Below are 12,237 nucleotides of genomic sequence, written 5' to 3'. Positions count from 1 at the left end.
GGAGTGTCGGCAAGCACTCCCATTTTCCTCACATGATATTCATCTCCATCCCATACCTAACACATCCCATACCCATTCTTTTATTTTTAAAAAATTATAATTTCACCCCTCGCCCCACACTTTTACAAATTCTATTTTCTTCTCCAAAATTTTCCTATAAATAGGAAACTCTCAACCATCATTTTTCACAAAAAATTTTCAAAGTAAGAGAAGGATTAGTAAATGAAAGAATTAGCAGTGGAGGGAAAATTTTTGTTATAATTAAAATTCTCACTCACCCACCGATCTTAATTTTTTTAGATATTCATTGTAATCGTATCAAAAGGTTCAGTAAGAGGTAAGTAAATTTGATTACGTTATATTTTTATTTAAAATTTATACTTGAATTTATTTGTAAGTAAATTTTGATTATGTTAGTTATTTTCATAAAATTCTCTTGACTTTATTTTTACGCATATTTAATTATATCAGTTTTATTTTTAATATACTTACATTTATTTTTTAGTTAAAAAATGTTCTAAATCCCTTGGGTATTTTATATAATTAATTTCTATTCAAGAAAAAATTTTTAATACGAAAATTGTGTGGCATGAGTTTATTTATATATTACATATTTCACGAAATTTTGAATAAAGATGACATGAGTTGAGTTTTTACATTACGTATTTCATGAAAATATGAGTAAAAATGAGATTTTTATGATATTATTTTAATATTATATAATAAGATATTTTCAAAATCCCTTATGGTTTTGACAATAAAGAAAATTACAAATGCTCAGTACAAAACTTAAAATTTAAACCGATCAGAGTGTACGCACACTATTTACAGAGTGGTTACATAGAGTAGTGAATTTCTCCTAAGTGCATACCTAGTTTCGGATTAGGACTTAATAGGGAAAATCTCACTTAATGATGATGTATATTGATTTAATTTAGCCAACCAGACAGTTAAGGTGTTCGGACCGCACAGCCCAGTCATAGGGATAAACATGACTTACAGCTAACAGGCCTAAGAGTGTTTTTTTTTTTTTTTTACAGTATATGTATATACATATTTAATTACGTCTATAGAGTTATTGATGATTTGAAGGAAAAATATATGTTTACGTAATTATGATCATTTTTGTGCCTAAATGATAATCTAAAGGAAACATGTAAGGAAAAGTATGTGTGTATATAATTAAATATTATAATTACAGTTTTAAAGTTAAAAGTTTAATTTAACAATTACAGTATATGGTTTATAAAATTTTACTGTTGTAGTTGATGGTAAAAATTTTATGTAAAAATTTTTAAATTCACATTTATTTTAAAAGCAATTTTGAGATTATAGTATTAAATATTATTTTACGAAAGTATAATATTGTGAAAGCTCATTTTGGTCACACACTAATAATAATCTTATTTACTTACTGAGCGTCGTCTCACTCCAATCGTTATTTTACATTTCAGATAATTTGAAAAGTATACCACAAAATCTAGTATAGTAAGTACATGAGCGAGAGTAAAAAGAGTAGAATAGAATAAAATTTTAGTCCAATATAATTTAGAATATGTTTGTGTGTTTTAAAATTATATAAATTTTCATTTTAATAACTGAGACTTATATTTGTAATAAAGCTGATTAGTGTTCTGGTAATAAAAATAATTTAGATTTATGTGCGTTAGCGGAAAAATTTATATGTAGGAACCCACTCAAGTTCGGATCCTACAGCTAATCTAGTAAGTGAATAATCTAGCTTAGGCTGGTAAGCGTTTGAGTTCAGCCTAGTATCTAGTCTTGGTTAGTTCTAGGGACCAATGGGCTCAGGTCAATGGGTCAACGGATAATGGACCCAACCACCTAAGTCAAAAATGACCTAGGTCTTGGGTAGACAAGTTAATGGTCTTGGACCCGAATCAAGCTAACCCGGGTCTCCTAGGTCGTATATGAGGTATTTGGATTTTGGTTGTTGGATATGAGTATTCGGGTTTTCGTAACAGATTTGGATAAAAAACCTGAGCTTGTTTTAGACATTCTGAATTTTTGTTCAAAGGTCTTGTTTAAATTTGAATTCAAATTATATAATTAGAATTCAGCGCATGCCAAAAATTCAAACAAAATTACCAAAATATTTAAAGAACCAACGTCGGTTTTTGAGTCTTCAAATATGCAAATCTACTCTTTCTTCACCCAACCTCGCTTGGGTCACTACTAAGTTCTTTAGTGCTTCTGTCCTTTAACCTGTTTCAATCATTCAACCACCTTTCCTTCAACTATTTGCTTTTCTCCTTTAAACCTCAAGCTCTCCCAATATTTGTCTCTCAAATTTTTTCCTTACTCCTTCATTAAGCAATTCTATTTTTCTACCCCCCTTATCTCTTCTGAGGCTCACTATTTATAAGTTTGGGGGAATAATTCAATTAATTTTGATTTAATCAATCAGAGTTTGATTGATCAATCAAATTTAAGTTGAATTAAACTATTTATGTTTGCCTTAAAATCTGATTTCACTTACATATTTAATTGTACAATTTCCCACACGTCTAATTGTCCTTTTCCTCCTGTGCATGTAGGCTTAAAGACGAAGATGCTGACCAACTGAATTTTTTTTTTTTAATTTCATTTTTTTCCTTTTCTATTTTTTTTTTTCATTTTCAATGTATTCAAATTTTTCCCATTTTCCATGTATTTAGTTTTCTTTCCTTTTTTTTTTTTTCTTTTTTTCCTATATTTTCTCATTTGATTGTATTAATGAATATTCATAATTATGTATAAATTCAAAAATTGTACTAAGAAAGATCCGAATGGGCACTAGAATTAGACGTTAAAAAAAATCTACTATATAAGCCCTGGACAAAATGGGGCGTCTACAACTATTTTTACACTTAGTAATATTTGTATTAAAATTAATAAAATATTTTCAACTAATATTTTAGATTTTAAAATTTAGAAACATTATTTTTGCTATAATAATTTTTTTCTAATATTTATAAATACTTCTTATTTTTAACAAACAGTTTTGCTCTTGATATTTTAAAAAAATATAATAATTTAGCATTCAGATTCAAAGGCAAGTTTTAATTATTTTCAATACCCAATTCACACATTCAGAATTGTATTTAGTATTCAACACTTCTTCTTCTTCTTACTCAAGTGAGCAAAGTTCATGAGTGCAGGAACACTTCATAGAAGTAACTTGAATTGAAAATGCCACGAGATAAAAAATGGAATGGAAAAAATGGTACCTACAAAATTCAAAAGCAAACTAAAAAACCTTTGGGAAAATTGATTAAAGGAAAATTGTACTTTTGATTTTTAGGGTTCATCATCAAATTTACATGACAAAAATTTACAATAAAGGAACATTGATCTTTCAGAAAATATTTTTTTTTTTGTTTTTAAGAAAACGATAAGACATCCTAGAAAAAAGAAGTATCCGAGTTTCTTTAATTGTCATTTATAAATTTAGAATACTCACCAAAAGCCAAGGCCTTAGGGATCTACTATTTCCTCATTATATATATATTGGTTAACCATACATATTAAACCCTAAATCTAAGGAGGATCCTGTACATCAGAAAGGTTGTACGGTCTCCATTGACATCCTCTGGTAAAGCATTGGTTGAAAGACCCGAGTTCTCCGTTTGAGTGGCCATGGAAAGGCCTGTGTTGGAGATGTGGTCTTAGATTGGTTGCTTTCCTAAGGAAGGTCAAAGGGGCTCCCGACTCTCGTGTGGTATCAGAGCCATGTTCTTTCCTAGAGACCAAGAGAGTTAAGATCATAGAAGTGATTTTTAGAAGAACGAGGTACAAATAGTTTAAGGGGAAGCTTGCAAACCATGAATACACCTTCTTCTGACAATCGTCTTTCTTCTTCCATCTCTCTTCCTCCTTCCATTAAAAAACTACTTCTTCCAAGATTACCAACTTAGTAGAATATTCTTATATTCCTCACTCTGCTCAAATCCAAGAAACGTCCCTTCCTCTTGTGAATCCTTACAATATCTTCAGAAGAAAGAAATCCTTAGCCAACCAAGTTCGTACTCTTCTTATATCTCATAATAGACCTCAAGTTAAAGAGTTCGTTCAGACTACCGCCCTTGATAAGTGTCTTATCCCAACCTCTTCCAGAGAACAGTATATTGATCTTGAGCTTGACCAAGATTTGATCAACCAATGGATCAGAGAAGGTTATACTCACCTTCACTTTGGTGCTGTTCGACTTCTCCTCACTCTACATGGCAGAAAAGGACTTCCTATTACAGCAAGAATCACTCTTCTCAACACCACTTATACTCAGTATGAACATGCTGCAATTGGAACTTCTCTCACTACACTTCAAGCTGGAAGTGTCTGCCTTACCTTTTTCCCGAATTTCAATATTCCTTTAAGGGATAAGAATCTGAAGAACTACATAAAAGTTCAGTTTCAAATCACTGGTGCTCCTCAGATGTCATCTGCTTACATGGCTACTCTTCACCATCAGCTTATCTATAGACTACAAGATCATGCTGTTAATCTTCCCCTTCCGGGATAGTCTGACAACACCATTCTGATCACTGCTGAAAGAGAAGATGAAGTGCCAACCATTTTGCAGATTCCATGACAAATCCCCAGAGACGAATTAAAGCAGCTGATCCCCCTGGAATGGATTACCAACTATGAACAACTTCACCAGTAGTCAATACCTATTCATCTTTCAGATCCAAAGTTCTAGAGACTTCCAGATGGAACCGTAAAGACGGTGTTTGACCCAAAATATGGTGCTTCTTCCAGTACTCCATCAATTTTCCAGTCCTTTATGATAAAGCCTGTTACTTTTGAAGATGACATTCCCATTGACAGTATCAATCCAGATGGATCTCCCATCTATACTAACAAGATTAATGGCCATTTTATCTGGGATGTCGACCCGATGATGTGTGATCCAGATTGTGACTACCACAAATCACACCAGAAAGAAACCAAAGCATCTTGTAAACCTCTTACTCCTTAGAGAAAGCCTGATGACCCAAGCAGCCCATGGATAGGAATCTGGCGTCCAAATCCTAAACCAAAGCCTTTATGGATCTACTACAGAGCACTTGAAATTCTTCGTCAAGAAGGATTACTTCCTCCAGAAGAACCTAACCCAGTTCCTTACCAGAACCGAGTACCTACCCAACTGATTCCTTGTTTTATGGCTTCTCCATATGACAAAAATTTTCCACCCCTGGAACCCAGAGCACATCCAGAATTAAACATCCATTCTAGACCTTTTGTTCAAAACACTGAAGTTCAACCAGATGGCTCCAGAAAGACTCCCACTCAAGCAGAGCAAGTTCTAAACTGGCAAACTCAGAATGCCAGATCTCAGAATTCAACTTTATCTTCAATCGATCATAAAGTTGACAAACTTATTTCTCATGGCACTCAAATAAATCAAAGGCTTGATCATTTTGATTCTCAACTTAATGAGATGTACACTAGCCTAAAAAGAAGGATTGCTAGTCTTGATACTGAGCTCAGAAGATGCATTGATGAAGGATATTTTGGACCTATGTTCAATCAAAAGGAATTTGAGATTAACAGACTCAAAGATCAGTTATCTCAGATGAAGCGAAATCTCCATCGTCCTCCTCCAGTATCCTATGTCCCTAAATCCTTTCCATATTCACCATCTTATTCCTCTTTCCCATCTCATTCACCACCATCTCCCTCTTACATGCCAGATTATTCTAAACATTTCAAATCCACTACTGAAATGATCAGAAGAAATTCTCTCTTACCACCCTTCAAACCTTCCTCTTCGAGATCCTCAGCTTTGCCCAAAATAGAATCCTCCAATCCCACTTTTGTTGACCAAAAGTTCAAACAACCTTTTCCATCCCAAGATCAGCCACCATCAATGCTTGTTGACAATATTCCAACTATCCCTGAAGCATACCCTGAAGAAAATGACAGTGATGTTTCCACTGAAGCATCGTCAGAAGCCCTGTCCACATCAGATGATGAGATTACAAATCTCTCACGTATGGTTATGGCAACACCAACTGACCCAGGATCATCCAAAACCCAGGAATTCAATGAACAAACTGAGACTATAACTCCCATTGTAGAAGAACCCATTGAGGTTGAATCAGCCCCAACTGATTCAGTTCCAAAGCAATATGCTCCCCAGAATGGTCCTTGGTTTTCATTTGAAGGTCTATCCCCAACTAAATGGAAAGATAGAATTGGAGAATTTGGTACTTGGATTGACCTCCAACTTTCTAAACCGGGAAACAATCTTGAGACTGTTCTATTTGAATTCGTTTCTAGATTCACTGGAACATTAAGAGATTGGTTTCAAAGTCTTGGTGAATATAGACAATTGACGTTCATTAGATCACAATCTCCTTCTCAAGCCTTTGGTGTTCTTTATCGAGAATTTATTGGAGACCCTGATACTCATGCTAATGGAGTCAGACAAGAATTCTTTGAAATGAGATGTTGTTTGTTAAAAAGGAAAGATCTTGATTTTCATTATCAGAGAATGTCCAAACGTTATTATCTTCTTGGCGGAATGAATGATGAAAACCTCAAATAGGTCTATATTAATTCTCTCTCAAAAGACATTCAACCTGAACTATAAAGAAAGCTCTCTACTCTTCAAAGATCTTTGAGAGATATTTCTTTTGGAGAAATTCACCAGCTTGCTTTAGCTTCTCTTGAGAAACTATGTGACACTCACCAACTATTCTCAAAGATGATGAAACAGAACCAAAAGTTCACTAAACAGTGCAAGAAGCCGTATCTTCAAATCAAATGCCAAAAAAAGGATTGCATCTGTAGTCCTAAAAAGAAGAAACACTTCAAAGATTATGGTTCAGACAAACGACTCAGGAAAAATTCCAGAAAAAGAAAGAAATTTAGATTCTTCAAGAAGAAGGATCAACGAGGACATGATAAATCTCCTCGATGTTTTATTTGCAAAAGGAAAGGACATTATGCCAAACAGTGCCCAATGAACATAACAAAATCTGCAAAACTCGCCCAACAATTACAAGCAGAAGATCTTGATGCAAACACTGAATCTGTCCTATCAGAACAAGAAGAAATGACTGAAGAAACAATTCTTGTCCTCACTGATTCAGAAAATTCTGACTTAGAAAACAATTCCCAGTCAGAGGAAATATTCAATAGCCAGCCTGGTCTATCATCTGAAAACTCTCAGATAAGTCCTCATATTCAAATCCAGCTTCTTCCTGAAAAGTATGGTAAACCCATACCTGCTGTTGCATTCATTGATACGAGATCCTATAAGACCATGGTTAATCCAAAAGTCCTACCATCAGATTGTTGGTCTTCCCATACTCAATTCTTCAGAGCTGCAAATGACCAGATTTCACTACCACCTTGATTTCCAAAAGAAAAATTGGGATTAAACTTCTTTCTAATTGCATCATTTGGACTCACGTCATTGGAAGTCCACTTCCTTAAAAAGATGTTTTATTAGGATGTGATGTCTACTGTCTTTCCAAATCCCTAAGGATTCTTCCCACAGGAATTCGGTGCAAAAGAGAATTTAAAGCCTTTACCCCGATCGACAAGATCTATTCTCTTTCCCATTCCTCTTCTGATTTCCAACCCATACAGAAACAATTGTTGAAACTTTGTGCTGAAAGTCATGACCAGTTCGTCCATAATCATCCTCTCTAGAAAAACCCAGATTTCTTCATTCACATCCACTTCAAACTCAATGAAGATATAACTCCAACCAAAGACATCCATCTGGGTATGACGCCATCAGATCTTAAGCTTGCCAGAGAAGAATGTCATTCATTATTACAACAAGGTTTAATTGAACCAACTAGTTCCTCTTGGGCATGCCAAGCATTTTACGTTGAAAAAAAATCAGAAAATATCAGGGGGAAGAAAAGATTGGTTATTGATTACAAGCCATTAAATATGTTCATTAGGGATGATAAGTTCCCTATTCCAAAGGCCAGAACTCAGTTCATCCATCTTACTGAAGCCATGATTTTTTCTAAGTTCGATCTAAAAGGAGCATTTTGGCAACTTGGAATTCATTTGAATGATAGATTCAAAATAGCCTTTTGCATTCCAAATGAATAGTTCCAATGGACTGTTTTACCATTCGAATTGAAGATTGCGCCATCACTATTTCAAAAGGCAATGACCAAAATTTTCAATCTTATCCTGCATAGTACTTTGATATACATTGATGATATCTTATTATTTTTCAAAAGTCATGCAGATCATTATCACGCAGATCATTATCACCTCCTTGGACATTTTCACCAACTGGCCTCACAATTTGGGATAATGTTGTCAGAAAAGAAAAACATGATTGGACAGCATGAAATTGATTTTCTAGGAATGAAGATGTCCCATGGAACCATCTGCCCAGGTCCTCATCTTGCTAAACAATTATCACAATTTCCTGATGATAATCTTTCCGTCAAAGAAATACAGCAATTTCTTGGCATCATTAATTACATCAGAGACTTTATCCCGCATGCAAGTCAATTCACTAGTTCCTTGTCACAGCTGTTGAAAAAGAAACCACCCCCATGGGGCCCTGACCAGACACATGCTGTCAGACACCTCAAGAAAGCTACAAAGAATCCACCGCCTCTAACTATTCCATCCATAGGAAATCTTATCCTCCAGTCAGACGCGAGTGACCATTATTGGGGTGCTTTATTGCTTGAAGATAAGGACAACAAAAGATCCTATTGTGGACACGCAAGTGGAGAATTCAAAGAATCCTAGAAGCATTATCACACTATGTTCAAAGAGATTACTGCAGTAAAAAATGGAATTCAGAAATTTGACTTCTATATCATATCAAAGCACTTCACAATCAAAATGGATAACTCATCTTTCCCAAAGATGCTTGAATTCTGTAACAAGATTCTCCCTGATCCACAGATTCTCAAATTGAAAGATTGGTTTTCCATATATGACTTCTCTGTGAAGCATATAAAAGGTGACCACAATGTTCTTGCCGACATGTTATCTCGCCTCCGAAAAATTTCTTTCCTTATATCCAGACACCGAACCATTCCACTTATCCTCATGGCCTCATCATCCTCTTCACCCCCGGATATCCTCTATCTTGGTGCCTCTACCCCAGATACATTTCCCTCCAGAAATGCTTCCTAAAACCAATGATCTATCCAAAATCAAATCCTATGCAAAAACCTTCTATGGTTACTATGCTAGCCTGATGGACCATCACCTAACCTTCCCATCATACCCTTTCTTCAATCCTTACATCATCAAGCCATCGTCCTTTAATACTCATGTATTATGGTGTATATGTTATATCTCTATTTTGTAGGTACATGCTGTATTCCTCCCACTTCAGGAGACGTACGCTCATCTTGATGATCCAGCCAATCAGAAATCCTTGTTTTGTACTTTCCTCCAGTTGTTTGATCCTTTGTTCACTTGAAGAAAGAAATTGACTACCCTCATGGGTAATCACAAACTTTGAAAGATGGACCCAGCTGAAGCAGCCTCAGTACACAATATCTTCATTCTGCATAGACCATATTTCTACAATTCAAATAGGAATCTCTTATGGTCCCAGAATCAAGTCTACGAATGGGATACGCTGTACAACTTTCCCAGTAATGTTCAAGCTACAAGTCTTCACTATTAAAACACTTCTATGAAATGAACGATCTCAAGTTATGTTCTGAACTCGTCCAAGCTGTTCTAGATGAGATTGAGGATTACATCAACCTCAATCTCTCACCATCTCATCACATCTAGCCCCACATATTGTTTACTTTATGTATTATTGTCACCAAAGTCCACAATGGTGGACCACTTTATGTTTGTGTATGTATTAAGTTTGCGCGTAAGTCAAAATTTGTTGACGTGATTAAAGGTGGTGGGTCACTCCCACACAAATGCAGCTGCCCATGTGCTGTCACCTTTGTCGTGTCAGTTGTTAGGTTGTCTCTGTCAGTAGTCAGTCGTCACCATAAAAGTCTTCCACCACTTTAGCTTTATGTCTCCGTCTACTTTATGTCTCTCTCAATGTTTGCTTTGCGTGTAAGCTTTGAAGGTCTCAGACCTCTATATAAGGGACTGTCTTCCCGTTTGTAAGGCAGAGCTAGAAGAAGTTTGAAAGAAATAAAAATCCTTTTGTGTGTTTTACCCATGGCTTTCTAAGCTCCCTTTTCCCCTAAAGACTATTTGTCCAAAGGGCTTCTATCTTCCACTTCTATGAGCTTGTAATACCTCCATGATATTATGAGGGAATACTTTACAGTGGATACCCGTAACCTGTCGAGTCACGGTGCTGGCGTAAGGCAAACCTTAGGTTTAACGAAACTGTAATGGGTTCCTCTGATGATCATGACATGGTGCCTAGCCTATAAGGAGGATCCTGCACATCAGAAAGGTTGTACGGTCCCCATTGACATCCTCTGGTAAAGCATTGGTTGAAGACCCGCGTTCTCCGTTTGAGTGGCCATGGGAAGGCCTGTGTTGGAGATGTGGTCTTACATTGGTTGAACCGACTAAATTTACTCTGTTAATTCGATTCTAACCAAATTATCCTCACCTCTATTGCAGACTCAAGTTAGATGGCGAGTACTGGTTGAACGAACAAATTTATAGGAATATTACATGCCATGCATGCACGTAGTTCAGAAAATGGAGACATAATAATAATGGGACACTTGAGTTGCTAATAGTAGAGTTCCAACAACAAAGTTGCCTGTGCAAAATCTGAGAGACATTCAATGGCTAAATGTAAAAGGCTGGTACGTTTTGGGGTTTAAGATATGATGAACATTTTAATTCTATATGAATTAAACAAGGAGGGTAATTTTGAAATTTTAATTTTTGTCGCTTTAAGGACTATCGATTTATGACTATTTGTATTTTTAGAAATAGTTTAATTTAATTTGTCACGATAACTTGAAATGAGAAAAATAAAAATTTAATACATAAAAATAGGAAATAAATAGAAACTTAGATTACGCTAGAAATCATTTCAATAAAAAAACATAAAAGATCATATTTTTATCTTATAACACAAATTTAACACATACTCAAACAATTTCACAATATTCAGAGTAAAATAAATTGAATATAACTCAAATAACGGGCTATTATATTCAATTTATAATCTTATGTCTTGAAATTCAAATTGTTGGAATTTATATGAAAAAATAATTTTGTATTACATTTTAAGAAAATCTGCAAAAATTTAAACTAATTACTAAGTTTTAAGCTCTTAAATATCGGATTAATTTGTTAATCATATGTTTAGTAGTTTTAATTTTTCAACTTGTAGTTTTAATTTTTCAACTTGAATTTACATTTGCACAACTTTAAGCAAAATAAACACCAAAATTATATTAAATTTTATTTTAGATTATATAAATTTAAATTCTACAAGGTTCCAAGTATAACTAAAATCCTATTGTTGCAACATTCTCGAACGCGAACTTGGGACGACTAAAAATGAAATGAAGTGTGTGGATTGTGATTTTTGTGGAAAACGATGTGTGATGGAGTCGCCACTAATCCTTTGGAGTGTGGTTAGAATACTTGATTACTACCCAATTAAGGGTAGAATCGGTCTGCGTTACCAGAGTCGGAATCAGGAGTACGGTTACGCGAGGGAAAGGTATTAACACCCCCTACACGCCCGTTCTTACGAACTGTACCTAATTAATTAAAAATTATTCCAAAATAAATTTAATAAACCCTGAAAAATTACTCCCTCTCAAAAATTAGAAAAAATGCACAAAATAAAATACTATATATGTATTCCCTTATAATTGGGGCATATCATACTCCGAAAAGCTCATGCCTTCCTTACAAATCATCGGGATAAGAAAAACGAGAAAATAGAGTACAAAGTATGTTCCCAACATGTTGAAATTGTGTAGGATTTTCTAAGTATGAAAATACTATGTTGGGAGGTTTTCTTTGGGGATGAAAAATTTACCAAGGATGAATTTCCAAACTTGAAGATAGATATATTTTTTGGAATTTTCCTCAATTTTCATAACACCTTATATTTTTCCCTAAATTTTAAAATAACAAAATACAATTAAGCAAAAATCATGAGTAAATAATATTTTTGGCATTTTCCTATGAATTTATGGTTTTTTTTTTTTGTGATTTTCCTAAGTGTAAAAAATATTTTCCTGACTTCAAAATATGTTTTTATTTTTTGTGTTTTTTGATTTTTAGTGATTTTTAATATAAAAATTATTTAATGATGAAAAGCAATGA

Source organism: Malania oleifera, chromosome 12 (genome assembly GCF_029873635.1).
Source record: "Malania oleifera isolate guangnan ecotype guangnan chromosome 12, ASM2987363v1, whole genome shotgun sequence".
NCBI classification, from domain to species: domain Eukaryota; kingdom Viridiplantae; phylum Streptophyta; class Magnoliopsida; order Santalales; family Ximeniaceae; genus Malania; species Malania oleifera.
This window is presented reverse-complemented; position numbering follows the sequence as displayed.